This window comes from Harpia harpyja, chromosome 3, assembly GCF_026419915.1.
Source record: "Harpia harpyja isolate bHarHar1 chromosome 3, bHarHar1 primary haplotype, whole genome shotgun sequence".
NCBI classification, from domain to species: domain Eukaryota; kingdom Metazoa; phylum Chordata; class Aves; order Accipitriformes; family Accipitridae; genus Harpia; species Harpia harpyja.
Window position 1 is genome coordinate 15161446 of NC_068942.1, and position 27094 is coordinate 15188539.

The 27094-nt window shown below is 45.2% G+C and overlaps 1 long non-coding RNA gene across 1 annotated transcript; it reads left to right on the forward strand.

Moving 5' to 3' along the window:
- Window positions 1-160: 160 nt before the first annotated feature.
- Window positions 161-4132, forward strand: LOC128139286 (uncharacterized). Its single transcript, XR_008234300.1, has 2 exons — window positions 161-268; window positions 871-4132. It is a non-coding gene; the product is annotated as an uncharacterized LOC128139286 (long non-coding RNA).
- Window positions 4133-27094: the final 22962 nt, after the last annotated feature.

Sequence of the window (27094 nt, forward strand, 5' to 3'; positions counted from 1 at the left end):
AAACTTTTTTTAACATCTATGAAAAAGTGGTAGTTCATTTGGGTTTGCATGGGGAAAGAGAAGGCGAAAAAAAACAGAACAGATTTTTCTGACTTTTCAAAATTCTACTAGAAGAGCAATGTTTTCTCAGTCCTGCAGTGTGTGTTTTTTTTTTTTTGTCTGCCCCCCCCCCCCCAATCACCTCTATTTTTTATCTTAGTCCTGAGGGGCTGTACAGAACTAAATATAGTTGGAGAGCATCTTTATTTCCTTTTGGTGTGTGTGGTTTGTGGATTTTGGTTTTTTGGTTTTTGTTTTTGTCGTGGTTTAACCCCAGCCAGCAACTAAACACCACGCAGCCGCTCACTCACTCCCCCCCACCCAGTGGGATGGGGGAGAAAATCGGGAAAAGAAGCAAAACCCATGGGTTGAGATAAGAACGGTTTAATAGAACAGAAAAGAAGAAACTAATAATGATAATGATAACACTAATAAAATGACAACAGCAATAATGAAAGGATTGGAATGTACAAATGATGCGCAGTGCAATTGCTCACCACCCGCCGACCGACACCCTGCCAGTCCCCGAGCGGCGAATCCCTGCCCCACTTCCCCGTTCCTATACTGGATGGGACGTCACATGGTATGGAATACCCCGTTGGCCAGTTTGGGTCAGGTGCCCTGGCTGTGTCCTGTGCCAACTTCTTGTGCCCCTCCAGCTTTCTCACTGGCTGGGTGTGAGAAGCTGAAAAATCCTTGACTTTAGACTAAACACTACTGAGCAACAACTGAAAACATCAGTGGTATCAACATTCTTCACATACTGAACTCAAAACATAGCACTGTACCAGCTACTAGGAAGACAGTTAACTCTATCCCAGCTGAAACCAGGACAGTTTTTTTTTTTTTCCTTCCCACACCCTCACTGATCAAAATTCCAAGCAAGTCCACTGTAGGGATGCTGGAGGTCCTGGTTGTGCTGCTGATGGGGGTCAGGGACATCAGGTGTCTCTGCAACTGTGAAACCTGGGACAGCCGCAGGGTGCCAGCCACCCAGCAGGTGAGCTGGGATGGATGGCCGTTTCAAGCTGGACGTGGAGGACAATGGATGCCATGTTGTCATGTCTGAGGTGACATGGACCACATAAGGTTTTTCCCTGGCTGGGAGTCCCTCCACTGTGGCCAGAAACTAATTGTGGGGCAATGTTAGGAAGGGTTCAGGGACCCTTGTCACAAGAGTCAAATGTCCGTGTTGTCTCCGAGAGCATCACAGCTGTCAGCACCAAACCTGGTTGTGGTTCCAGCTGCAGCCCCAGGCTGGTTTTGGGTAGATGGTGGTACGTGGTCCTGGCAGGAGGAAAGCTAGCTTGGGGCTCCTCCACACTATCCAGCCCCTACCAAACCAAAATAGGGCAGGCAGCCCTTGGATGGTCAGGGGAGGAGGCAGCAGGAAGGAGGGGAGACGGTGGGATGTGGGGAGGGTGCCGAGTGGTGGGTCTCCACAGGAGGACTTGGGCTGAACCTGCAGCCTGGCTAATGCCACTGCTCCGGCCTGGGTGGGAGCCCTGCCCTGCTCACGAGCTGGTGAGGAGACAGTGACATTCCTCCCAGTTACTTTGCCTTAAACGCCACCTAAGGCCGTGTACTACCTTTGTTTCCATAGTGCTGCTGTAAGAGAATGGATAATTGGTCTGCTCCTTGTTTGGCAAACAGGAGTTTAAAGCAAGCCCTCCGTTTCCAGTAGAGTTAGATTTGAAGCAGTCTGTTGTTTTTTCATGTGAATTGCAGTGTCTGACTGTGTAACACTCTTGTCATGTCAAAAGGGATTCGTTTACCCCTGTTGGACTCATTGGCTCTGTCAGCAAAGCTCACTGTTACCGAGTAGGGGAAACAGATGCTGGGATGTATAGGTCCTACAGAAATCCTACAAATGTGGTGGTTGATATAAAAACCAAACCAAACCCGATGTTTCAGAACTGGAGGACTGTTTCCATCCAATTATAACACTGCGAGTCACACATTTTGATCTTTAAAACCTTGGCAATGTCCCTCCAGATCTATATTCTCTTTGAAAAAATATTGCCTGAAATATTTCTGCAGCAACAGTTCAGGCACGAATTTCCTTTTGTCAGTGATGTCTGCTCAAGTAATCATGACAGTTTCATACTGTTTTCATTGAAAGGGCTGTATCTGTCAGATACTAAGCCTTACAAAATATTGCCTGCTGGAAAAGTGTGTTATGTGCAGATTTATGCAGGGCAGCTCACCAAGTGAAATTTCTGTGGCAGGGGATGAATTCAAGTGGGTCTTGTCATTAGATGTTTGAATAAGAATTTGAATCTGTTTTCTGACAAGTAGCTATTTAGCCTAACCCCTCCCATCCCCAAATACTGCAAAGTTATGAATTAGGCATGTGATCGAAATAAAGCAAATTATGCTCTCTAAATGCATAATTACATTGGATGTCCCAGTAGCTGGCATATGGAAATGGATATACATAGTGTAGGTGTGAGTCATGCCCATACTTGTCAGTGGCTGTGAACTGGAGGAGTACCCAAGTAGTAGTGTTTAATCCTGTGGACCAAGAGGACGAGAGGTACCTTTAAATGACTGCAGTGGTTTTCAGCAGTTGATTAGTGCTACAGGTATTCATGTATGCAGTGCTGTGCTTCAGGTATTAGTGCTACGTAGGCAGCGCAGGGACTCATTTCGGTAGCTGCGGCTCCAGTGAGGCTGTCAGCATGCTGTCATCCCGTGCCCGCGCTGCAGTCTCGTCTGCATCCTGGTGATGAAGGGCAAGGACAAGGATCTGCTCGGGTTTGACCCCTTTCCAGAGCATTGCAGCGAGCACAGCTTTGAGCTTCCTGGTGAACGTGGGCCGTCGTGTTCAGCTGGTGCCCTGTTGAGGGAAGGTGTTCCCCTGTACCGCATGGGTTGCTGGTGGGGTTTAATTTTCAGGCCAGTGACCCTAGTCTTCACAGCTTTGCCTCTGGAGAAAAGTGTTGCAACATGAATCAGCTCTGTCTCGGTGGTTTGGGGCAATTCTCTCTTTGATGGCCATCGGCAAGGGCTTCTTTTGCACTCCTTCCCTATGGAAGTACCCTAATGTGACGTACTTCTCAGCAGATGTTTCTGCAGCTCCCTGAGGAGTTTGGAAAAGAAAAGGGATGTCTGTGTACAGTCAATGAAAACACTCAGTGTGTCACTACAGTGCTAAACTGTTAGTACCATGTCCTGGTTGCCCCACTTCCAGGTTTTTTAGGCCAGAGGAGATAGTTATGGGCATTTAGTCTGACTCGTGCATAAAAAGGATTGTAGGATTTCATCTAATGACTTCCACATTCAGCTCAATAAACTAAAGCTGAAATGGAGCATATGCTTCCAAAAGGCATTCAACTTTTGCAGAACAAATAAAATCCTGTCCTCTTTGAAGCCGCTGATAAGTGCCGTTTGCTTCAGCGGGGCCAGAGTTTCTGACCGAGCTTCCAAGTGACCCAGAATTTACCACTTCTCTTATGCCTCTGTCTAATTATCCTCACCTAAAAATTTGCCTTATTTGGAGCAGTAAGGCAAACAAGATGTGACCATCGTTTTTTTTAAGCTCTCTAAACAAACAAAAAAAAGACTGCTTTTTTAAGCTTCACTGATCGTGTTGATATTCTTACTGGGCACTATGTTTGTGTGTGTTCTTCCCTCACTTCTTTGTTTGTTCTGACAACTAATCTTTCCTGGAATGTACAGGTTTTTATTTTTCAGGATACTTGAAGAATGCAAGTCCCAAAGTTTTAATCACTGGGGTGTGCAATCCAGCAAGAATACAGTATATGTAGATGGGTATGGGGGGAGGGATATATCCAGCTAGCTGCAGTGTATGAGGTTTAACTAACAAAATGAAGCAACACATTGCTAAATGAGGACTCTAATACTGTAGCTGCATTATGTTGTTTGTATGAACTTACATGAGACATACATTATTTTAGCACTGTTATTACTACTAGTTTATAAAGCCATATTTAAAATTGTACACTTAATTGTAACATAACTTGAAATTGTGCACTGTGTTGATCCATGTATATATATATGAAAATCTGTATATTTTGTCTTTATGCCGTATGTCACTGGTGTGTAAATTATAACTAACGGATCTAAAATACCTTTCTGCTTCACGTCCTTATTCTGAACATGTCTGCTTTCCGTAGAGCTGTGAACTAATGGTGTTCTCTTAAGTGCGAGAACGGGGAGTCCATGAAACTTTAATGGCTAGTGAGTTAAATGTTCATCTCCCCAGGCAAATACTTTAGCCACCAGCATTATTTGGATGGGGTCACTCCGTCACGGCTCGTCTCTCCCCTTGACACTGCAGAAAGGATTTCAGGGAGCAGCAGAAGAGGAAGGACTGCACTTAAACTTGGGCACAAGGAGGGGTCCCTGCTCCTCTCTCTGTTTTGTGGCTACTGCTACCATTGTGAAAATAAATAATCCTGAGAATGGAACTCTGTCAGGAGTGTATAAGCTTTAAGGTCTTTGCCTAAAGCAGTGTCCTGGCTAGTTTCATTGTACGATAATATTTTGGAAATCTTTCAGCAAGTGCAAGTCCTTAGCCAGACCTGGCATGCTGCCCTGAATGCAGCATAGGGACTGCGTGACAGGAGATGTGGCCTTGCTGGAAGAAACACGGGGCAACAGCGTGCAGGTGATAAAGGTGCAAGACTATACACAGGTGCCTTCAGACCTCACACAGGATCGACATCAAATCCCGCTTTGTAAGTGATGATGTCAGTGTTGTAGGTGCACTTCACATACCTGAACATGGAAAAAAAGACAAGTCAGGCCCAACCCAGTAGTACCATTTTGAATAGATTTTTAGCTCCTCTCATTGCCTTACAGTTTTATGGGCAGTGAGGTTCATGTTTATAGACTTTTTCTCCATGAAGGTTAGAAATGTTAATGTATTTAATAAACATGGAGGTCAGAAAAATGTACCTAGGACTTAAAACATTAAATATTGCAAGCTCAGAAGAGCTGGCACCCAGAGCTGAGAACCCTGTCAAGGTCAGGTCTCTCTCTGTTCCAGTGAACTGTCTTGGTGAAATACTCATAAATTATGTTTATCCCCCAGTCCCCAAAACTTTAAATGACGGCATGTGAGAATATTCTGGATGTTACACAGTAGTTTTGGGCCATGCAGGCGCATGTACTGCTTACCGCAGCCTTGCTGGCAGGAATTTGGTCAATCATAGTAACTGGTGGTAAGCCTGATCCTTACTTCAGAGAGCACTGTTGAAAAAGTTGAGGGTGCCCGTGCTTCCCTGTGAGGAGATAGAGGCAAGTGGTCCAAGAGTGCCCCAGGACGGCACCCTTAAGGGAACTGCACAAATATGTTCCCTGAAAAACTGTTTAGCCATTGGCCAGATCCTGGCTGGAAATACTGTCCGTGCTCATTGCAGCGGGGTTGGACTAGATGACCTTTAAAAGCCCCTTCAAACCAAAACCATTCTATGATTCTAATATTCCTCATTTTCCAGTGAAATTGTTAATAGCGGCTGATTAGAAGCCTCTATGCCAGTTCTGTCCCCGCGCTGGTGTTTGTGGTGAGGCTGGGGTTCAGTTGCCCAAGGTAGGTGCCCAGTACCTCCTGAGATGTCCTGGGAGACCTGGGGCATCTGTCCAGAGCTGGCTGGCAGGACTCGGGGGAGACCTGAGACCAGGAGCGGCAGCCTGAGGCCAGGCAGGCTATCTTACAGCATCTAAAATGATGGCTTGAACACCTGTGTTCAGGCAACTGAATCCCACCCTGGATAACCCCTTTAAAGGGAAAATGAAAGAAAGTGATGGTGGTGGTGTTGCAACTAATATTATTCAATGTTTATATCATGGTAGGGCCCAAATAATCTGACCAGCGTGAGTTCTTGCGTGCAATGTTCTTCACAGGCTCAGGCTGCCTGACATGAGGTTTACAGTAGCAGAAAAAAAGTGATGCAACGAGAGTGAGAAGAAAAAAACAGTCTATTGTTTCAATTTTTGGCTCTGGATTTGGCCCTGTACATTTGCTTTTATGTTAAGACTTCACTAGGCATCTCTAGGTGTCTGCGTCGTCGTAATCCATGAAGATCTGCACCGAGTGGTCCACGCAGCCTCGGGGCTCCTCAGCAGAGGAGAAGTGTCTGCTCTCAGGTGAGCCGAACTGCTCCCGCTGTGCTGACTGTATGGCCCAGGTCTCTGTGGGTGACAGTGGAAGCTGAACATATAGCTCAGGAGTATACCCTACAGCCAGACATCAACATTAACCCCCCTTAATCCCAGGCTGAATCCTACCCTAAAACGGCCCTGTCTTTACCTTGAAGCCCAGCCATCACCTCTATTTGGATACTTTTTTTGGGAAATGACATACTGTTGCAGACAGGAGAAGTTGTTCAAGGAAACTTGAGGCTATAATGTTGAGCACTCCACAGTTAGGAAATACCAGTTCGATTGCCCATATAGTTCTAATGCCACCTCTTTTTTGTATAAGTATCGAGTTGCAGATTTCAGTTCTTTCACTCTCTTACTATTTTTTTTTTCCTGAAGACCTTTGCCTCATCTGGTGCAGGGGGTGGAGACTAGTGAATTAATGATGAGCTGGTGGTGATTTCATTTGAAGTCTGAGCGCCAAGCCTTATTTACTGTGCAGGATTCAAGCCCTACAATGGAAACAGAATGATTAATTTCCTCATGAGTTTCTCTGTGGCAGTCATTACCATGGTTTCGGGGTGCTTCAAAAATACTAACAAGTTTATTTTCACAACATCCCTGTTGAGATGCAGTAATAGGCAAGACTAGAAAGATAGTTGTCAAGAGCCTTGAAACTAAGTGCAAGAAACTGGAATTTGATATAGGAAGAGCCAGTGGATGGACTCAAAGAAAGGAAAGATGTAAACAAGCAATAGGCATCAAAGATATTCTTAGCAGATGCACTTTATGTGGGTTAGAGGGTCTTAGAAAAGTGCTGATTACTCTAGGATGGAAGTTGAGGGTCTAAAATAGAGCCTTGTTCGTCAAAACAGGAAGGAAATCATTTAAAGGAGAAATGTGACACAGAAATAATAAGATTTGGAGAGAGGAGGCATGGGCTGTCACCAGGCAGAGGCCCTTTTTCTGGCCTTCACAGCAAATTCTGCAGCGGCTGGGGGTGTGCTGCCCTTACAGACAGTAGCGAAAGGAGCTGAATTTTCCCTGCCCAGGCGCGAAGGCTTTTAGGTTGGGCCACGCTTCGCCATTGTTTCGAGGGCAGCATTTGTTTGGGAGCCACCTGAAACACAGTTATTATCTAGTAAGAAGCTTTGACTTATTGACTACATCTACACACAGAGAAATTGCCACAATTTCACATACAGTGATTCACTGTGACAAAGAAAACCATAATTATTCACTGTACAAACTTCACCACATGCTAACGTGGCTCTTGTCGGCGTGGCTTTTTGGCACCCCTTTTAATCTGTGAATACAACATCACAGAAATAGCCAGTGGAGCAGGCAAAGGTGATTGCTCCCGGGAGGATCCGAAGTGCTTGGAGGTGGAGCAACGTGCTGGCTGTTGCTTGGGAGACCCTGGGCTGAGCATAGGAAAGGTTGCCCCTGCCCCAGCCTTTCTCTGTGCTCAGCCCTATTTTTGGTTCCGCAGCTGAAGATCATCAGTGATTCATTGTCACACAACGATTCAGAAAGGGAAAATGTGAAGGTTTGCTGATGAAGAGAGCGTCACCATGAAAGCAGTTGGCTCCCAAATGCGTGCATCTTTTACCTCTGAGAAAGCAGGGGGTGAAGTTTGTGCCTCCTTTCTCCTGAGTTGTTGTGCAAGTTGTGAACAGCCCATGCTTTCCCTCTTACAGCTTCAGAAAACTTTCCTGTAATATTTCAGCTGTAAAGTACTGTTACACATTTCAAAGGTGGGACTGTAGCTATTCTGCCTTCTCAGGCTTAGTGCCATCTGAATTGTAAATATTCTCCCAGCTATCTTCTGAAAGCCAATGCCAGCCCTGGTATTCCCATTAAAATAATTCAAAGGTTTACATTTACTTTAATGTACGTGTCCAAATGTAAGTTGGGAAATGCCTGGATTTCATTGTAGCTCATAACCAGCTACCAAAACCCTGCAGAATACCAAGGGGTTGTAAAAGTTTGAGGATGATATGAAGGATTTCTAGCTGTTATAACTATTGTTAGTTAATTTATTTCCTTTCTGCTGTGAGTCCAAAAGCAAACCTTAACCAAAGAGGGGAAAAAAGTAACCAAATATGAAACACTATTTATATAGCTATGGATAAATCTGGAACACACTTGGGGAATCGGAGCGAATAGCAATCTTTTTAAAGCCTGCTTAATGAAGTGGTTCACAATATCAAGTCCCTTATCTAAGTTGTTAAAGAAGTCTTCAGTCTTTTATTGGAAGCCATGAAAATATTAGTACTTTTACAATGAGCCTAAAAATATGACAAACAAGAATGAATGGTATGATTGCTAACTAATTTCTCTGTGGTTTTGGAGCTGGCTAACAAGATAGATAAAAGCCAAGTACTTAGTAATGATTTGCCATGTCTATTATTATTTTTATTTTTAATCCATAGATAGATTTTGGAGAGCTTTGGAAACATGCACTCCTGAGTCAGCATCAGGCAAATGTCAGAAGGGACCGTGTATGTGGTATATGCTGGCAAATAGCTGTGGCTGGTGGGGAAAAGAGAGCAATCATTTAAACAAATGGGGTAAACCAGAAGTTTTTGATAAGAGGATGATATAGAAGACGAGCAATCATTTTACACATGCAAACCTAATGGTTGTTACGTGAAGTTTTACAATTATACTATGTAGAATTTTAAAACTTCATGGGGAGGAAAAAGGATGAGATCCACAGGAGAGCATCTCCAACATATTTAACACTACAATACCCAACAATAGAGATCGAATGGCTGCAGTGGGCAGGTTCCCATTCACAAAGTCCGTATGAAGCAGCTTGCTTTATTGCAATGATGGGTCAGTCTGTCTCAAAGTAGCTGATGCTGGCAAAGATGCCAGGTAGATTTTGTGACAAACTTTTACCAGCCTAAAACCAGGCTCCTAGGCTTGGTGGCATCTTGAAGGCTTCAGAATGGCTTCTATCAGATTATCTTAAAATTGAACAATTTCCATGCTAATAAGGTGAGAAAATTCTGGATTTACTGCTGTTGTCTGAGGTTTCTTTTTAGCACGAGGAGTAAACAGTAGATTCTGTGACCACTTTTAGTTGCACAAATGTAAGTGCATGCTTTTCTCATTGAATTGTAAGTCAGGAAGAGGTTAATTCATCATCTAAATTAGACAGTTTCTCAGCTCTACAGACAATCTTGTATTCTACTGTCTTTTGATGGCTGAGGAGATGGGAAGAGGGAGAGGAAACTGGGGTGAGGAAGGAAATGATAAATAAAATACTTAATATTCAGGTAAACGTGTTTATAAAATCATAATTTGTACAGCCCTGATTACTAACATTGATGATTAAATTTCACTGATACCAAAACACGGCTGGAACAACTCCGAGGAGACACAAGTTGTTTATTTTGGCTTGAGTACTTCCCTGCAGCCTGCTAGATGCTGCTCTCTGGGGCAGCCTTTCCGTATGCACCGTGCCACTCAGCAAGGCCAAAAATGTTGAAGCAGAACGAGTCGTCCTGCAGCATTTCTGCTTACAAATCTTACTAAACTTCCCTGTTTCCATCCAGATTCAAGAGAGACGGATGCTTCAAAGTAAAAATATTTTTAGGGAAACGAGTTTGAGGCAGCCCTGGCCCGAGCAGCAGCCTCACACCGTGCCCCTTATCTGATTCCCTGCTGCTGGGAGGTGCCAGGGCCAGTTATTAATCGCACATCCCCAAACTTATGTGCTGGGGTTAAAATGACAACTTAGGTGTCAATCACCCTGATTTTGATCTGGTATAACAGCGCGCCAAATAAGGAAAGGCCCAACAAAGTCCCCGTTTAGCTGGTTTTTCATTCTCGCTCTGTGTGTAATCTCTGTCAAACAGAAGTGCCTTTTTTAACTGTAATCTAAGTCTATTTGCCTCCGTACCGGAGTTGAGGGTAGCTCATGTCATCAGGCCACTGCAAACATAAGCAAACGAAGCTTTGTTAGGTAAGTAAATATTTTTTCTCTTTGACATGTGAATAAAATGAAATAGATATGAGTGATTGACTGACACCAGAGATGTCAGACCCCTCGGATGCCCCCCCTCTGGCCTCGTTTAGTCAGCATTTTGTTCCATATGTATTCAAAATATCATTAGTTTTTGTTTATCCAGAACTCTAAATGAGAGAACGATGTTTGTAATTTAAAGTGCTGATCCTTCCGCTCCTTTAACCTCCCCATCCTAAGCAGGGTGTAGTCAGCCAGTTTAACGTTCAAGCCAAGTGAATCATACCATGAGCTTTCAGTGACACAATTACGTCATCTAACGCAGATATACCATGTTTCTAAAACATCTAGTGCTCCCTACTTGGTACTTCATCTCTTAGCAGCCATATATGAGGAAGCAGAAGTAAATCATCCACTTTGCTTTCAGCAAAACATCTTTGTGGAGGACTGAAGTTGAGCTCCTACCTTATTTGCCTTCGGTTTGCTTCTGCAGTTCCACCTCCTCCTGGTTGTTCTGATGAATCTCCAGCAGAGCCGGCTGCTCCCGCACGCGGTCATGTGCACCCTCCTGTTTGTGCAGTCTGCCACCTCACTAGGAGAGGATCCAGCAATGAACGTTTCGACCATAAATATTCCTGTTTTTTTTCCTGGGGAAAATTGAAAGAGACTCTGAAGAGATCTTCTGGAAGAAGCTGCAAAAAAGACTCTGACATCTTCCTTCAAGGGGTTGCCCATGTGGCACTGTTGTTGATTTTAGTTATGTATTGTTACTAGAAGAGAGACGTGAGATGTCCCATCCAGTCTTGCTGTATTTATACATCAGGGAAAAGTACATAATTCTGTTGTTTGTGCCCCTTTCTTCTCCTTTTGCAGAATCCTCGTTGATGATCGATTGCTCTCAGCTACAGAGAAGGTCCCTGTTGTGTCCTGAATCATTCCTCTGCAGACACTTCTTCTGTGCTTGCCTTGATGGATACTACGTGGTGGTAGTGCAGTATTGCCGGCATGCTCGGATGACTCCTGGATCCGCCCGTGGTCACAAATCTGCCTCCTTAGTTTCTCTAGTTTCCAGTTCCTGACCACCCACTCTTCCTTTTTGTGGTGTCTGGACGTAGATGTCCAAGCGTACGTGCTTTCTGCAGATGCTATGTTGTGCTGAAACAAACGCCTCCGAGCTTCGCTGTGTGTCACCAACTCAGCCATCTCTTCTGTGTTCTGGCGGAGAGGAAACCCGGACTCTTCTTTCTTCCTCCGTGTTGGCTACTTACTGTGGAGCCCTATTTAAATAGAAAGACTTGTACATTTTTCAGAATTCCCTCTCCATCCCCTTGCTTAGAGGTTTCCTCACAACCATGGGGTGGCTCTGGTGGGGTTGGGCAGCATGGGACATCCCTCCACCGGATTCCCCTGTTGCTGCATGAGGCAGCTGCCTGCCACTCCGCCCTGGCAGGGACATCCACAGCAGAGAACCTGTCCCTTAATTATCACATCTGCACTGACAACCCCTCTGTCGGCAACCTGTCCTTCATCTGACCTTCGGCACTCGCCTCTGTGGTGACAGCACATCTTCCCATTGTTTTCATAGAAACACAACGCACCTGCGCAGCGTCTGCAGTGTGGCAGTAATTTAGCAATTTGTAGATTACTGATTGGCTAAAGTGGGAAACAGCTCATGCAAACAGCAGAAATTCTGAAAAGTGTAGTCAATTTTTGATTTAGGATTGTTGAACAGCTCTTAAACCTCAATCGTATACACGTTGACAACAAATATGCCACAGGCCAAAAATGCTGCTGGATCAAAAGCCACAAGATAATGATTCCAATGTACTCGACAATCCCAATCCTGCCCCTTTGGCAACAGCACGGGAAAATGAGTAAGAGTTTGTAATCCTATCTGCGCCCGATCCAGGAATTTTTCAGGGACTCTTGCGTTGTATTAAGGAAAAATACAGGGTTAATCTCAGAGATTAATACTATTATGGCAAGAGTTTTTACTGAATTTGTCACAAGAATGCACTATTAAATTTTTCTAAAAATTATAGACAACTATTAATACATTATACTTTCCCATGGTTTTAAAATTGTACACGTAACATGCCGTCTGTTCTTTTTTGTTTAATATTCTACCACTATTTAAGTTAAAAACAATCTTTCAGCCGTCCGCCAAGCATTAAGTGCTGGGGAAAGACAACATAAAGACAATCTACTAATTTGGCAAACGTATTTGAATGGACTTGAAGATGAGGCCCTCCTCTGCTGCCAAGTGCTTTGGAGGTGCTTTACACACAGCCACGGGAGGGCAGTGGATGACTTGTATATGTGGTTTCTTTCTAGTTTTTATCTGTTCTTTAATCGTTTCGTTTCCCTTCCACCAAGCTCCTATCTTGTCAAGAAATAAAAATTTGATGCTGATGCGAGAAAGGGGATTTGATTTTCATTTCCCTCTGCGGGTTTGGCACATTTTCTTCATATTCTTGTTAGTTCAGCTTATCATCAATGTGTGGAGAGCATGTGATACCGTCCCTGGTACTGCACGCAGGGCAAGAGGGGAGCAGGGGAAACGTGTTTGTACAACTCCTGTGTTTACACAACTTTCAAGGTCAGGACTTCCTTCCAAGAAAAAAATAACAGGGAGCCCACAAACAGTTTAATGGCTATCTGCGGTGCTCACAAGTTGTCCTAGATGCACTCCGAATTATTCCTTCTTCATTGAAAGACCTGACCCACGATCAGCACAGGTTTCAGTCAACAAGCAGTTTAATAACAAAATTACAGCTCTAGACCCTCCTGTGGTTTGCTAATGGGCTGGTGTGTCTTCTTGCCTTAAGTTTTTGCTAAGCTAGCAAGGGTAAAAGTTGTAATTATAATCAGAATGAAACATTTTTGGTAAAAAAAAATGAAAACAGGTCTCATGGTGATCAGTGTTAGTGGTCAGAGGGTCTCTGTGATGGACAAAAGACAACTAAAAATGTCAGGACAAGCTCTCCAGACAGACCCTGTACCTCGATCAAAGGTATAGAAGTTGGCAAATACTCAGGATCAGAGGAAGTCCGGCCTAGCAGCAAGCAGAAACAGCCACACACCGTCTCGACAAATGCTCCATAGAGACCGAATAACAGTTTTACAGTTCACAGCAGAAGTGATGTTTGAAACATTTGGAAGCAAGTTAGGGAGAACAAAGGCTGTTTCTGTGGCACACTGAGTGCGGGGAGGAGAGGAGAGCATCCGCAGCCTGCCAAGGCGGTATGAAATATATGCCTGTGTCTCAATATGCCAGAAGCTTCTGGGCTTTATTCCCAGAACTCCCACTGGCATGTATGACCTTGTGCTAGTCACCCACGCTTGCCATGCCTCAGTTTCCCTATTGCAAAGTGGGGACAAAAGTACCTCCGAACGGCTGTCAAAGAGCTGATTTTGTAACTTTTTGATGCCAGGGAGAGGGTGCCTATTTGTATTTGAGTAGTACCAGCTCTCAAGCATTTTGGAGCTTTTTGATATTTGCAGTAAAGTAGCCAGTCTTTGTGTTGAGGCATTGCAGAAAAAGAAAGTCGCAGCAGAGGCAAAACTCACATTTCCCCAAGCACAAGCTCCATCAGCTAGTTATAGAAGAACATCCCCTAGTAGCTGACAAGGTAGGAGCTATGCGACTTGTGCCAAAGTAGTTTTGACTCCATGTAACAGACAGTGTATAGATATACTGGCCAGATGCATACCAGTAGGTTATTGACCCATCATTTCAGCTGCCAGGTTGGCTGGTCACCAGTTCCTGATGCAAGGTTCAGCGTGCCCACGCTGACAGGAGAGGACGCTCAGATGGCACTGGAAAAGCAAAAGGAGCCTGACCCTTAACCGTGAAGGCCAGATGAGAAACCACAGGGTGACTGATGAAAATCTCTATTTGGCCAGCCTGATGCTTGCTGGGTCAGACTCCACATGCCCACTGTGAATGGATTGGACTCGCTGTGTAGGTACATTTGTGATTTCTCTCTCAGTGGTTTTACATGGATTTACAAATCTGGCTTATTTTTGCATGGGACTACATGATCTGCCTTGGGTTGCAACACATTTCTTTCACCTGAAGGCTTGGATTACAGTACATCCAAAATTGCATGTAAAATTCAAGAAACAGGATTTCTCCGTACTTGCTTTCACTATTTCTCCATTGCTTTCACTATTCACTTATATCAAATGGAGCCGCCAGGCTCGTACCCAGCAGTGGTCTGTGTGCGCAAACCCACACACAGCCCACCAGTAACTGATTTTTGGGGGACGCAGGAAGAGCATTTCTGTTAGTAGATTCTGTTCCCTTTTCTGATTGGTTTCCTCAATAGTCAGGGCAAAAAGTTTGTTGACAGAAACATCTCCTGATAAAGTAGGTTCTAAATGACTTTTGTATCACAACAGGAAGGAATTCAGAAACCGTATCTGCAGAGATACTTGTTCATGTTACCTCTTCTGAACAGTGAGTGCAGCATGGGGGTGGTGACCATTTCAACTGTTTCAAATATTGAATATCGCATACTGTCAGCTGGCTGCTTGTGACCTACCTACCAATAAGTAGACATCTCCTTTTTTTTTTTAAATTATTTTTTTTTTTATATACATTTACTCTCTGGAGCCTTCCCCAGCATCTCAACAACCAGTTCTAAAAACTCAGCTCCTTGCTGTGAGGTCTTGGCAGCCCACTTGGCCTCCAAGTTCTCTATTTATAATGTAGGAACAATACTCTTTCATTTTTTTCCTCTTCTGAGGAAAAGTACACTGGAAACTGTGAGTTTCCCATGTCCTGAGATAAAGAGAGACATACGAATGCCTACGGTAGATATTTTTCACTTTTTCATACTGAGTGCTGTTATCTTGGGAGCAATGTGTAAGCACATAGAGAAATGGTGCTGTGTAGAAGGCTGGAAACCTGCTGTGGTGCTTAAGGGTCCTACCTGGAACATACCTGCAGAGTACCCATTGAAGGAGTACTGAAGTTTCTCCTGTAAGAAACAGTTCTTGCTGCATGGAAAGGGAATTATTGCCTATGGCTGGTAGGCCTGTGTCAAGTGAAGGTGGAGGGAAGTAGTACATAGAAATGACAAATGTTTCCAGAGCAGGATGTTAATTTTGGCTTGCTGTCCCAATTCATAATGACTTTTAACCTTTTTCTATTTGAGCATTACCTGTAAATTATTCAATTACACACCAAATCTTCTCAACTGAGTTAGGACAGTCACTTGGATTGTGAGAGACGATACTTCAAATTTCTTCTCTAATTCAAACCTGATCCAAACTCAAGTGTTTTCCACTGGACTGCTGTGTGGTCTGTAGTGACATGTTCCCAGTTTCTTCTGCTGAAGCTGTTCTGCTTTGCATAAGTGCTCTGTGGGTCCATAAACACATTCGAGGCAGGGATGTGCTCTCCACAGTCCCCAATACAACAGCTGTAGATTTAGGAAGAGGACAAAGAAAATGGATTGCATGTTCATGTTCAGCCTCATCTGCCCTCCCAAAACAGCATCCCCTCACTGCCATTCTCTGAGAGACAATGAGGGCCCAGACGGACCACCGGGGCTTTAGGGCACTGCTCTGAACAGTGGAGGGTTTCGGTTCAGCTCTGTGCTCTCACAGAAGCACAGCCATCCCCATATCAATACACCCCAACCTTCACCAGTGCCTTCAGCACCAGGGCACAAAGTCCTCCCTATCATGACCTGCCCCTTCGTGGGAGATATTTTTTGACGATGACTTCCCCCCAGTGATCTAGTCTTTACCAAAAATGACCCCAACTGCAGCCTAATTCACTGGAAATGCTGAAAAAATGTTAATCTGAGTCAACGCGAAGGAACATTTTGGTTCTGAGAGCTGTTCCTGTTGCCTGTGGAGATGAAAGCCAAATGCTTCTTGCAGACTATGCAGTGGAAGTGAGTGGTGGAAGGGGAGAGAGGGACGTGAGGTTACCAAGATCAGCTAGCCTACACTAAAAAAGTTTTGAGACAAGTCTGATTTTGTTGCTGTTGTTATTTTTAAGCCACTAAATAAACAAGAAATATTAATGACATCAGTAATCCCTCCTGGACATATGCCTGGTCATTAACTTCTCTTATTTTCCTAAGCAAAGGCAACAGCATCACATTGTGTTGATGTTTTTTCAAGAAAATATCACTAGCAAATAATCCTGTTAAGGAAGTGCAAGTGGCTGGAGGCAATGCTTGGGGCTAAAAAACACAAAGTGGACTCAAACCAAAACAACTGCTACCTTCCATGCTACTCTGCTGCTGGGCCACCGTCAGAATACTAATACAAAGAGGTCTGGTTAGCCAGGCACTGGTTCACAAAACAAAAGGTTTTGACCCCTTTTGATTGAAAAGAGCTATGTTTGATCAGTGAACACTGTCATATCTTATAAAGGGTAGAGGATAAATCAGGTGGCAGGTAATTATAGTGTCAAAACAGTAGTCCAAGTCCATCCCTGCTGCATGCCAATGGAATTCTGATACATTTGACCAAATTTATTTTTACCTGTTACGTCAGCCCCGGTTCAACTTCCAACAAAAGTGGTGCTAGCTGGTTTCCAGTGGTTCTTCAAAAGTTTTTTTGAGGTGTTCCCAAACTTGATTGCTCTACATAAGCCCAATTTTAATGGAGCAAATTTATAAGGCCAATGAAAGCTATGTGCTTAGTTGCTTTGCAGTCTCTTTGTCTTCGCATCTGAAGAGGGTTCTGAGGACAATCCTTGTGCAGAAACAGGCCTTGCTGACTATTACGACTTTCTGAACAGTCACAGATGTATCTCAAGAGCCTGATGATAAGCTTTACAGGTGAAAGCTGCAAAGGAAGAGTAGAAGGAATAAGGTTTTCTATTACCTTGAATTGATAGTCATCACCAAGTCCATTTCAAGTGAAGACTGCATTTAACCTTCTTGTTTTTAAACAGTTTTGTTTATGCTCCCTGATACTTAAGCACCGCTGTTTGCTGGAGACAGGTCAGAGCTCCAGGCAAAGTTCTTCAATTCTGGTACTGGGGGCTCTCTTAAATTTTCATTTAGATTATTTGGGCAGTCTCAGGCTCCTCTGGGCTGTTTGCTCAGATGTGGTATCTAAAAGCTACCCTCGTTACCTGTTTTTTTCCTCCCCTTTGTAACATTCCCTTTGATTCTAAATTGAAAACCATCCTCATCCTCTAGAACGTCTGATTCTGCTCTGTCAGATTAATTTCTTACTATGTAGTCAGTCCTGGGGCTTCTTCAGAGCATCCATTAATTTTGGTTCAAAAGAATGAAACCTTGGTGAGCTCCATGTTTGTGCTGCCTAGCCTGAAAAAGCTGCCTCACCTTTACCTTTTTTTTCTTTGCTTATTGTGGTGAGTTGACCCTGGCTGGATGCCATGTGCCCACCAAAGCCGCTCTATCACTTCCCTCCTCAGCTGGACAGGGGAGAGAAAATATCACAAAATGCTCGTGGGCTGAGATAAGGACAGGGAGAGATCACTCACCAATTACAGTCACGGGCAAAACAGACTTGACTTGGGGAAAAATTAGTTTAATTTATTACCAATCAAATCAGAGTAGGGTAATGAGAAATAACACCAAATCTGAAAACACCTTACCCCCCCCCTCCCTTCTTCCCGGGCACAGCTTCCCTCCCAAATTCTCTACCTCCTCCCCCGGGGAATGGGCGCTACAATCAGTTCATCACACATTGTCTCTGCCGCTCCTTCCTCCTCAGGGACAGGACTCCTCACACTCTTCCCCTGCTCCAGCGTGGGGTCCCTCCCATGGGAGACAGTCCTCCACAAACTGCTCCACCATGAGTCCTTCCATGGGCTGCAGTCCTTCAGGCCCAGACTGCTCCAGCGTGGGTCCCCCGTGGGGTCACAAGTCCTGCCAGCAAACCTGCTCCAGCGTGGGCTCCTCTCTCCACGGGGCCACAGGTCCTGCCAGGAACCTGCTCCAGCGCGGGCTTCCCATGGGGTCACAGCCTCCTTCGGGCATCCCCCTGCTCCAGCGTGGGGTCCTCCCCGGGCTGCAGGTGGATATCTGCTCCACCGTGGACCTCCCTGGGCTGCAGGGGGACAGCCTGCCTCACCATGGTCTTCCCCACGGGCTGCAGGGGAATCTCTGCTCCGGCGCCTGGAGCACCTCCTCCCCTCCTTCTGCACTGACCTGGGGGTCTGCAGGGCTGGTTCTCTCACATATTCTCACTCCTCTCTCCGGCTGCAGGCTCTGTGCCCACTGCAACTTTTTCCCCTTCTTAAATCTGTTCTCCCAGAGGCACTACCACCGTCGCTGATGGGCTCGGTCTTGGCCAGTGGCAGGTCTGTCTTTGAGCCAGCTGGCATTGGCTCTGTCGGACATGGGGGACATGTTGTCATGTTGGACACATTCTAGCAGCTTCTGACAGAAGCCACCCCTGTAGCTCCCCTGCTACCAAAACCTTGCCACACTGCCCAATACACTTCTCAAACTGCACCCTTCCTAAAATGCTCTCCACTCCTCAGGAAGATGATCATGTGACACATGTAATTCTAGGAAAGGGGACAAAGACTTCTGTAAGTGTAGTTTAAGAGCACTTAAATTTTTTCTAGTGATCTTTATGAACCTGTTTGCCATTGTTTTCACACTAATGGAATTCAGTGAACCTTTTTTCCACTTTTTCCAGTGCAGGGGAACTAAATTCTCTAGGAAGTTTGTAAACTTATTTGTTCAGTTAGCCCTTCCTCAAACCAGGGGGGGTATCGGGGCCAGGTGAGCTGCTGGGAGCCCAGAGCACAGCCGCGACAATGTGCAGGAGATGCTGCAGGAGTGGGTGGTGGAAGAGACTATTGCCTGCAGGGCCTCTATGATGTGTCTTTTGCAGAAGCTGGGGAGTGAGTAGTGAACAAAACAGAAAACTGCAGTGAGAAAAAGGGCAGCACCCCTGGAGAATTAGATTTCACCATAGACAGAGTTTTTTGATGGTCATAGAATCACAGAATGGTTTGGGTTGGAAGGGACCTCAAAGATCATCTAGTTCCACCCCCCCCGCCATGGGCAGGGACACCTTCCACTAGACCAGGTTGCTCGAAGCCCCATCCAGCCTGGCCTTGAACACTGCCAGGGATGGGGCAGCCACAACCTCTCTGGGCAACCTGTTCCAGTGCCTCACCACACTCACAGTGAAGAAATGCTACTGACCAAGTAATGTAAATGACGGTCTATTCATAAGCAGCCACACCTGTGTGGTCCCTTCTTAAGGCTGTCCAGCTTGCGTCACTCAGCCCCTGGTTCTCACAGCAGCAAAACACACAGAATTAAACGGAATACATGGAGATTGACCCCAAACACTGCTGTGTGGCTACTACAAAAATGCCGGCTATCCAACAAAACAGGCATCACGGGTGCTTATTTGTCTTGCCTAACTGTAAACAGCTAATGCTTAAGTCAGGAATGAGGTTGCTCCTATGTAATCGAGGGGGGGAAACGTTCCTCCAGAGGGCAATACCCCACTGAAGACATGATACTGCACATGCAGACACTCCCAGAAGTATCAGTTTTATGGAGTATGCTCAGAAAAAGTATTGTGTGGACTATCTGATTGTGTGCAAGTGCATTAAATCCAGCTGTCAAACCAGCTGATGGGATACCTTGCATACCTACAGTTTACCTTGTGCTCTGGGAAGTGTCAGATCTAGTATATGGGTGTGGGACTGTCACTGGGGGGTGTGTAGCTATATTGATGTAGGTGGCTGACAGAAAAGGTTGGGTGCTACAATAGTAAATTATAAGCAGAAAACAGCAATTCCTGTACCTAGTACCTTGGGTACTGAAAGAAAGATAAAAACCAATGGTAATGTAATTAAGGACTGTACTGTAAAACATATGTACAAGACAGCTTTAGGGTCACATTTGTTTTGTCATTTCCCAACTCCTGAACACTTATATTACTTTCCTATTTATTAATATAATAATTATATAAATGGCATGATCTTAGGTGCTGGCGGATGTCTTCTGCTCTCTTTCTATGCCGCTGAGGCAATGGCTTTTGGCATTTGCTAAGGGTCATGATAACATTTTAGAAAGTGTTTTCTGGGCTAGGCAGTGTGGTGACACTGGAGCAGATGTTCTGCAGGACATTCTGGACTAAATACCTCTTGCCTGGCCAGTTGTGCCTGTGGGCCTGCTGGTCCTGTGCAGGGGCAATGCAGCTGCTGGTGCACAGCCTTGGTTTGGCTGAAGAAGTCTGACTGCAAGAGAAGCCCAGCGGCAACAAACTGATGGGGTTGTGTTGTTGTATTTTTATGGTAGGAGTGGATTTCCTTCTTTATTTTGTTTCCATTTTTTTTCTCATTTCCTGCTGTTATCGCTAGAGTTCACATTATACCCAATTCTTTTGCCTGTGCTAGGTCTATATAGAATTTCCACCAAAGCAGAACTTGAGCTGGACTCTTCAGCCCATGCATGGCCAATGGTAAAACAGGTGGCACTGGCTATGAGAATTATGAGCTTATTTCCCTGGTCTGATCACAGAGAGATAAACCAGTCCTTATATATTATGAGGCAATTATATGAGCTAATGATCAAGTTTTCCTACTCAAATTGTAATAGCTATGCTTTTTATTTCCAGCCAGAACAAATCTGACACAGACTCTGGCCAGGCCAATAATGATTGCCAGTTCCCGTTATACCCTTAAAAGTTGAATAATATATGTAGCACTTGCAGTGTTTTAGTGGCACTTAATGTAGTCAAAGAGCTGAACAAGCAGTATTGCATTTCACACTCATTTCTGTTAAGCAGGTGTTCACAACTGCCATTCCCATCAGCGTTCCTGCAATGAAACTAAGGTCTGAGGGGAGATAGGGGTGAGTTTTTTAGCTCAAGTACATCAATGCAGTAATACAGCTCTCTGGTTTTCATACTGGAGTGAGATTACATCTGTCTGCACCCAGTCATATAAGTGTGCCTCTCATGGCTGCTCATGTTTCCCTTCCTCCTCTTCAGTGTGGGTTTAATGGGATAATGGGGAAAATCTTGCAGTTCTGGGGTATTTTTTTGCTGCCTGCATGCAATTTTGATTCTTTGCAGTGAATGCAGGTACATGAACTGTTAGCCTGAGTCTTCCTGTGGTTTACAGCAGAAGGCAGAACTATGTATATGCTGGAGTGTGGTGGGTTGACCCTGGTTGGACACCATGTGCCCACCAAAGCCACTCTATCACTCCCCTCCTCAGCTGGACAGGGGAAAGAAATATAACAAAAGGCTCCTGGGTCAAGATAAGGACAGGGAGAGATCACTCACCAATTACTGTCACAGGCAAAACAGACTCGACTTGGGGAAAATGAATTTAATTTATTACCAATCAAATCAGAGTAGGACAATGAGAAGAAAACCAAACCTTAAAACACCTTACCCCCACCCCTCCCTTCCTCCCGGGCTTAACTTCACTCCCGATTTTCTCTACCTCCTCCCCCTTAGCAGCACAGGGGGACGGGGAATGGGGGTTGGGGTCAGTTCATCACGTTGTCTCTGCTGCTCCTTCCTCCTCAGGGACAGGACTCCTCACACTCTTCCCCTGCTCCAGCGTGGGGCCCTTCCCATGGGAGACAGTCCTCCACAAACTGCTCCACCGTGAGTCCTTCCATGGGCTGCAGTCCTTCAGGCCCAGACTGCTCCAGCGTGGGTCCCCCACAGGGTCACAAGTCCTGCCAGCAAACCTGCTCCAGCGTGGGCTCCTCTCTCCACAGGGCCACGGGTCCTGCCAGGAGCCTGCTCCAGCGCGGGCTTCCCATGGGGTCACAGCCTCCTTCGGGCATCCCCCTGCTCCAGCGTGGGGTCCTCCCCGGGCTGCAGGTGGATATCTGCTCCACCGTGGACCTCCATGGACTGCAGGGGGACAGCCTGCCTCACCATGGTCTTCCCCACGGGCTGCAGGGGAATCTCTGCTCCGGCGCCTGGAGCACCTCCTCCTTCACTGACCTGGGGGTCTGCAGGGCTGTTTCTCTCATGTGTTCTCACTCCTCTCTCCAGCTGCAGGTTCTGTGCCCACTGCAACTTTCCCCCCTTCTTACATCTGTTCTCCCAGAGGCACTATCACTGTCGCTGATGGGCTCAGTCTTGGCCAGTGGTGGGTCCGTCTTGGAGCCAGCTGGCATTGGCTCTGTCTGACATGGGGGAGTCTTCCAGCAGCTTCTCACCGAAACCACCCCTGTAGCCTCCCCAGCTACCAAAACCTTGCCATGCAGACCCAATACATGGACTGTTCCTAGCTAAAAAGGCAGATGGCCAAGCTCATCTCTGGAGAAGCTGCTGCTGGGGTTTGGAGCACTGCAATGCCAGCTGCTGCAGGGTCCTGCTGTGCTCAGCATCTCTTTGGGTCCATTGCGCACTGACCACCTGGGATCACTATGTGCTGGGGTCACAATCTTTTCCTTCTCTGTCTTCTGGAAAGGGAAGATGGCATTAAACAGTAGGAAGACTGGGTGAAGTACATCCAACCTAATTCAGCTGTCTTAAAGTTAGATGTCTAAATCAAAGCTAGTTCTGTTATGGCTCTTGAATGTCTACACTGCATCATGAAGGTTCCCTTTGGAGTCCGATATATGGAACAGGTATCTCCAGAGAGCATTGCATAGCATCCTCAGACAGACACCTACAACAGGTGGCAATGAATCACCTCTGGAGAATTCTGTTTCCTCCCATTGATAATTAAAAAACCATGAATCAACAAGGTCAAGCTTTGCCATCTTTTCAGCCCTGAAAGTTAGGGCAGATGGATCATTTTGTCAGTGTGCTAGGCTCCCATGTTTCATTCCCTCTTTCAAAATCTTGGTCTTTCCTTGTTACATAATTATATCCTGTCTCCTGACACTGTCCAGGCTGTACTTTTTCTGTCATGCAGGTGGGCCAGTGATATTATTTTATTCTTAAGACCTTTGGGGCCAAGCATAATTGCACGTTTTTCTCTTGTATGTCTGTAGTTATAACCAATTTACACTCTGGAAGAGCCAGGCTTAAGATATGTCATTATGAATAGCTTAATGCATTCATTGACTGTGGTGTCTACAGTTATAAAAACCAAAAGAGAAATTCTTCCACCTACTGCACAGGATTTGCAGTATTCAGTCCTACTTATATCAGCAGGTCATGCTTCTCTCTCTCCCCCTTTCTCCTTTGGCGGGAATGCTAGATTTTGTTCTGTATCACTTTAGCCTTAAAGCAAAAGAAACCAGACTTAAAATGTATTTTTGGACCTTGTGTTTACAGAAAACAAAATGAGTGACATAATGAACTACTAGTTTTAAGTACGTCATACTGGGAGAAGGATGGCAAAAATAGCTCCTCAGCAGCCCAAGGCCCAAGTACCAGGAAGTATATACACAATCACATGTAACTGACCCAGGGTGTAAACTTTTCCTTGTTTGGATGTGAATTTTCATGATATACAGGGAGAGAAATCAGCTACTCTATTTTATGCCAAGAAACAATGGAGGAGGGTGGACGTGTCAACTCAGGCATAGAGCAGAGCTCACGTAGGAAGTACAGAGGGCCCACTGAAAGCTAAGACCAGTGGGGAAAAGTTCAATGACCTCAGAGAAGAGATTATGCCAAAAACTACGGTGTTGACAGTCAGGTTTTGAAAAGAGGATTTATAAAAGAAAATAAACTACTTAATAGATTGTGACATAGAAAGTGACGATTTGTTCTCAGTGAATACAAGGTAGCTTAAATTATTCCGTCTAATACAGTTCATTGGAAGGAATAATTTAAGCTACTTATAAACATTGTTGGGATCTCAGTTCAGTGCAACTAAGAAAATAATTGGGATAGCCTAAGAGCTCAGTGGAAGTGGCTGATCAATATGTAGCTATAGGTGAAAGGTTGCCCATGCAAAGAATGGGGCTGAATACTGAACATGCTATAGTCATATCTGACATGTCATGAAGACACAAATCATAAAATATGACATCATCCAGAATTCTAGTCTAAGTTCTGCTTCCTTTGTCTCAAAGAGAAGTGTGAAGCAGAAGCTGCCATCTCAGTAGCAGAGGTGGTTGTTAAAATAGAAGATGCTTCCATCTGAGTTACGGTTGAAGTGACTAAGACTGCTTAGTTTGGAAAGAAGATAAGGAAGTGGGAACATATTGGCAGAATATATAATACCGAAAATGGAGACAGTAAATAGATTGTATATTCTTTCTGGTAATGCCAGTGAAATGAATATCTGAACTAAAAAGCGCTATTATTACTTAAAATCCAAAGAAAACCTTTTTTAACACAATGCAAAATAAACTTGTGAAGCTCATGGTAGCTAGATATCATAGAGCTCCAAGGGGTTAGCAGGATTAAAAGCAGATTAGACATTTATTATTAGGGCAATTACAGATAACTAAGAAGTCTACAGTCACATTAGATAGGATGAAAAACGCAGAAGGGATATAAACCTTTTTGCCTCAGTGAATACAGAAGCCATTCAAGAGACAGAGGTTAAGCAGACACTTTCTCCAAGAGCGGGTTTCTCCTTAATTATCTGTATGAAGACTTCTTGCATCTTCCTGCAAGCCATCTGTCACTGGACATTACCAAACTTTGGTTATTTGGCTATTCTATTTTTGTGATGGAGATTAGGGGAAACCTGATCAAAACTGGTGAATGTGGCAACTGTACAGCATTCAGGATCAAAATAGATACAACAGTTGCATAAAATGTAGATTGTTTGTAAGCCTGGTTAGAAACTAACTTATTTAGGGAAGGGAGAGGAAGAGTTTGATGAACTACACAGCCAAGAAAATCTAAGAGATGGAAAGAAAAAGACTGGAAACATGATGCTGAAAAAAAAAAAGGAAAGAGAACTCATTTTCTGGGCAGAGGGTGGGCTGGAAGAGGTGTAGATCTGGGACTGAGGAAATTTTCCTCTTGATTTCTGCCCTGCTCAGGAAACAGGCGTTTTATACATGCCTGTAAATAAAAAGGATTCAAATAGATAGCTGACTGCATCATCAATTTTAACTACTCCTAATTGCCAGAATATAGGCTAATTCATCTGGACAAAGAAGTAACTTCTGGTCTGTTCTGCTCTATCCTTTTCTCACTATTCTATTACAATAACACCAACTTCAGTGTGTCTGTACTGAGCTTCTCCTAAGCTACATTAAACAATACCTATTTTAATTTTCTTTTTCTTTCTTTCTTTTTTTTTTTTTAATTTTGTATTCTTCCCAGGGCAGAGAACTGTGGAGGCATCTGTTGTAGGGTCTTTCAGATTTTTTAAAAGGTACCTTGCTGATAGTGTTAAAGATGACGAGGGTGGTGAAACGTGCTCTGCATGTGGATCAGGGGAGAATTAGCAATGGTTCATCACTCCTGTGAGAGTTCATTCAGCTGCCACAGACTGGCCCATGAGAATATTTCTGGAGAGATGAACTTTATCTAATAATAAAAAGTCCACTGACCTGCTCTCATGTCGCAATTCCTATAGCATGAATAATTGCACCCTCTTGTATAATTGGCAACATTAAGAGTGCTAAGTGAAATAATTAGGAAAGAATCAGATTTCAAGAGCGCACCATGCTCTTACTTTGAGGATTTTATTCGTACCTCTTCCCCTCTCCTGGATAGTCACCATTCGGCTGTGCTTCTGCTGGGAGACGTGGGCAAGCATCTGCCTCGGCAGCTCCTGCCAGCCTGACTCTGGCAGGGTGTCAGCAGACCCCCCAGGATAACGCATGGCATCTTCAGCGTATCTGGCCTTCAGCGTTCCAGCAAATGTGTGGCGAGATGCGAGTCCGTGGCACCGAGTTTTGCACCAGGTGCCTCTGGTGCCTGGAACCGGGGTTTTCCAGGGCTGGAGGTAGCAGCGCGCTCCCAGGCATGGAGGAAACGAATCATTCGGTAACGGCAAGGTCCCTGTTCCACAAATTAATGAAGATTGATCCTCCCCCCCCAGATCTCTTAAAAAAGTGACAGTAACACATTTATGGGAGAGCAGCCATTCGAAGCTGCCTGAGCGTAAGGACATAGTTTTGTGGTGGGTCACGTAGAGTTGGTGGGAGCGTGCCATCTCTGCTGGGTCAGTAGGAAACTGAAAGCGAAAAATCCCTGACCATCTGGCAGGATGCAGCTGGCACCTGGGGTAGTTTAAGATCTTTCTGCTGGTTGCAGGGCAAGGAAGAACTCGCCACAGAGCAGTGCGCACGGTTCCCAGACAACCCCGGGGAAAAACTCCAGCGATGTGTTCCAGCTTCGACTGGGACTGATACATGCAGATAACACGTTTGACAACCATCCGCTGCCTTAAAAAAAAAAAGAAAGAAAAAGAGAAGAAAACCCACAGGCAGACAGGAAATAGGAACTGCTGAGATGTAACTTGGAATTAGGCGAGTGTGAAATGTAGTATGACACTGCTTAAGTCACATGTTGGGGTGGAAATCTGGCATACCGAATCGTATGACGGTTGCGGTCACGTGCACAGGACCATGCAAGAGCCGTGTCCCGAAACGTGCCGGGTCACAGGCCGGGGGAGCCGGAGGCCGCGGGAGGCACGCGCCTCGCGCCCCGTGCTGGGGCCGCATCGGCCCAGCAGCCGCGTGTGGCTGGCAGCGAGGGGCGTCACGTCACGCGGACCGGGCACCGGCAGAGGTGGTGGTGCAGGACCTGCACCGCCGCCTGCAAGGCGTTGCAGCGAAGCGGGAGCAAGGGGACACCAGCTGACGAGGTCTTACGGGAAATATCTGGCACCCCCTCCACTAGGAAACATACTGTGAGAAAAGCTTGAAATTGGTACAATCCAATCGTAATCTTGGGAGACACAGGGGGGCAAAAGGAAATGCTGGGTAATTTCTGGAGAAATACCAGAAACGGTACTCAAACCAACCCCTTGTGAACACAGACGATAAGGAGATGGGAAGGTGGCCGAAGAACAGGCGGCCTTCTCAAGGTCCTGCATCGCCATGGGTTTGTGATCTTTACTGTTCTACAGCTGACCTCTGACTATCTGACGCCATTTGGGAG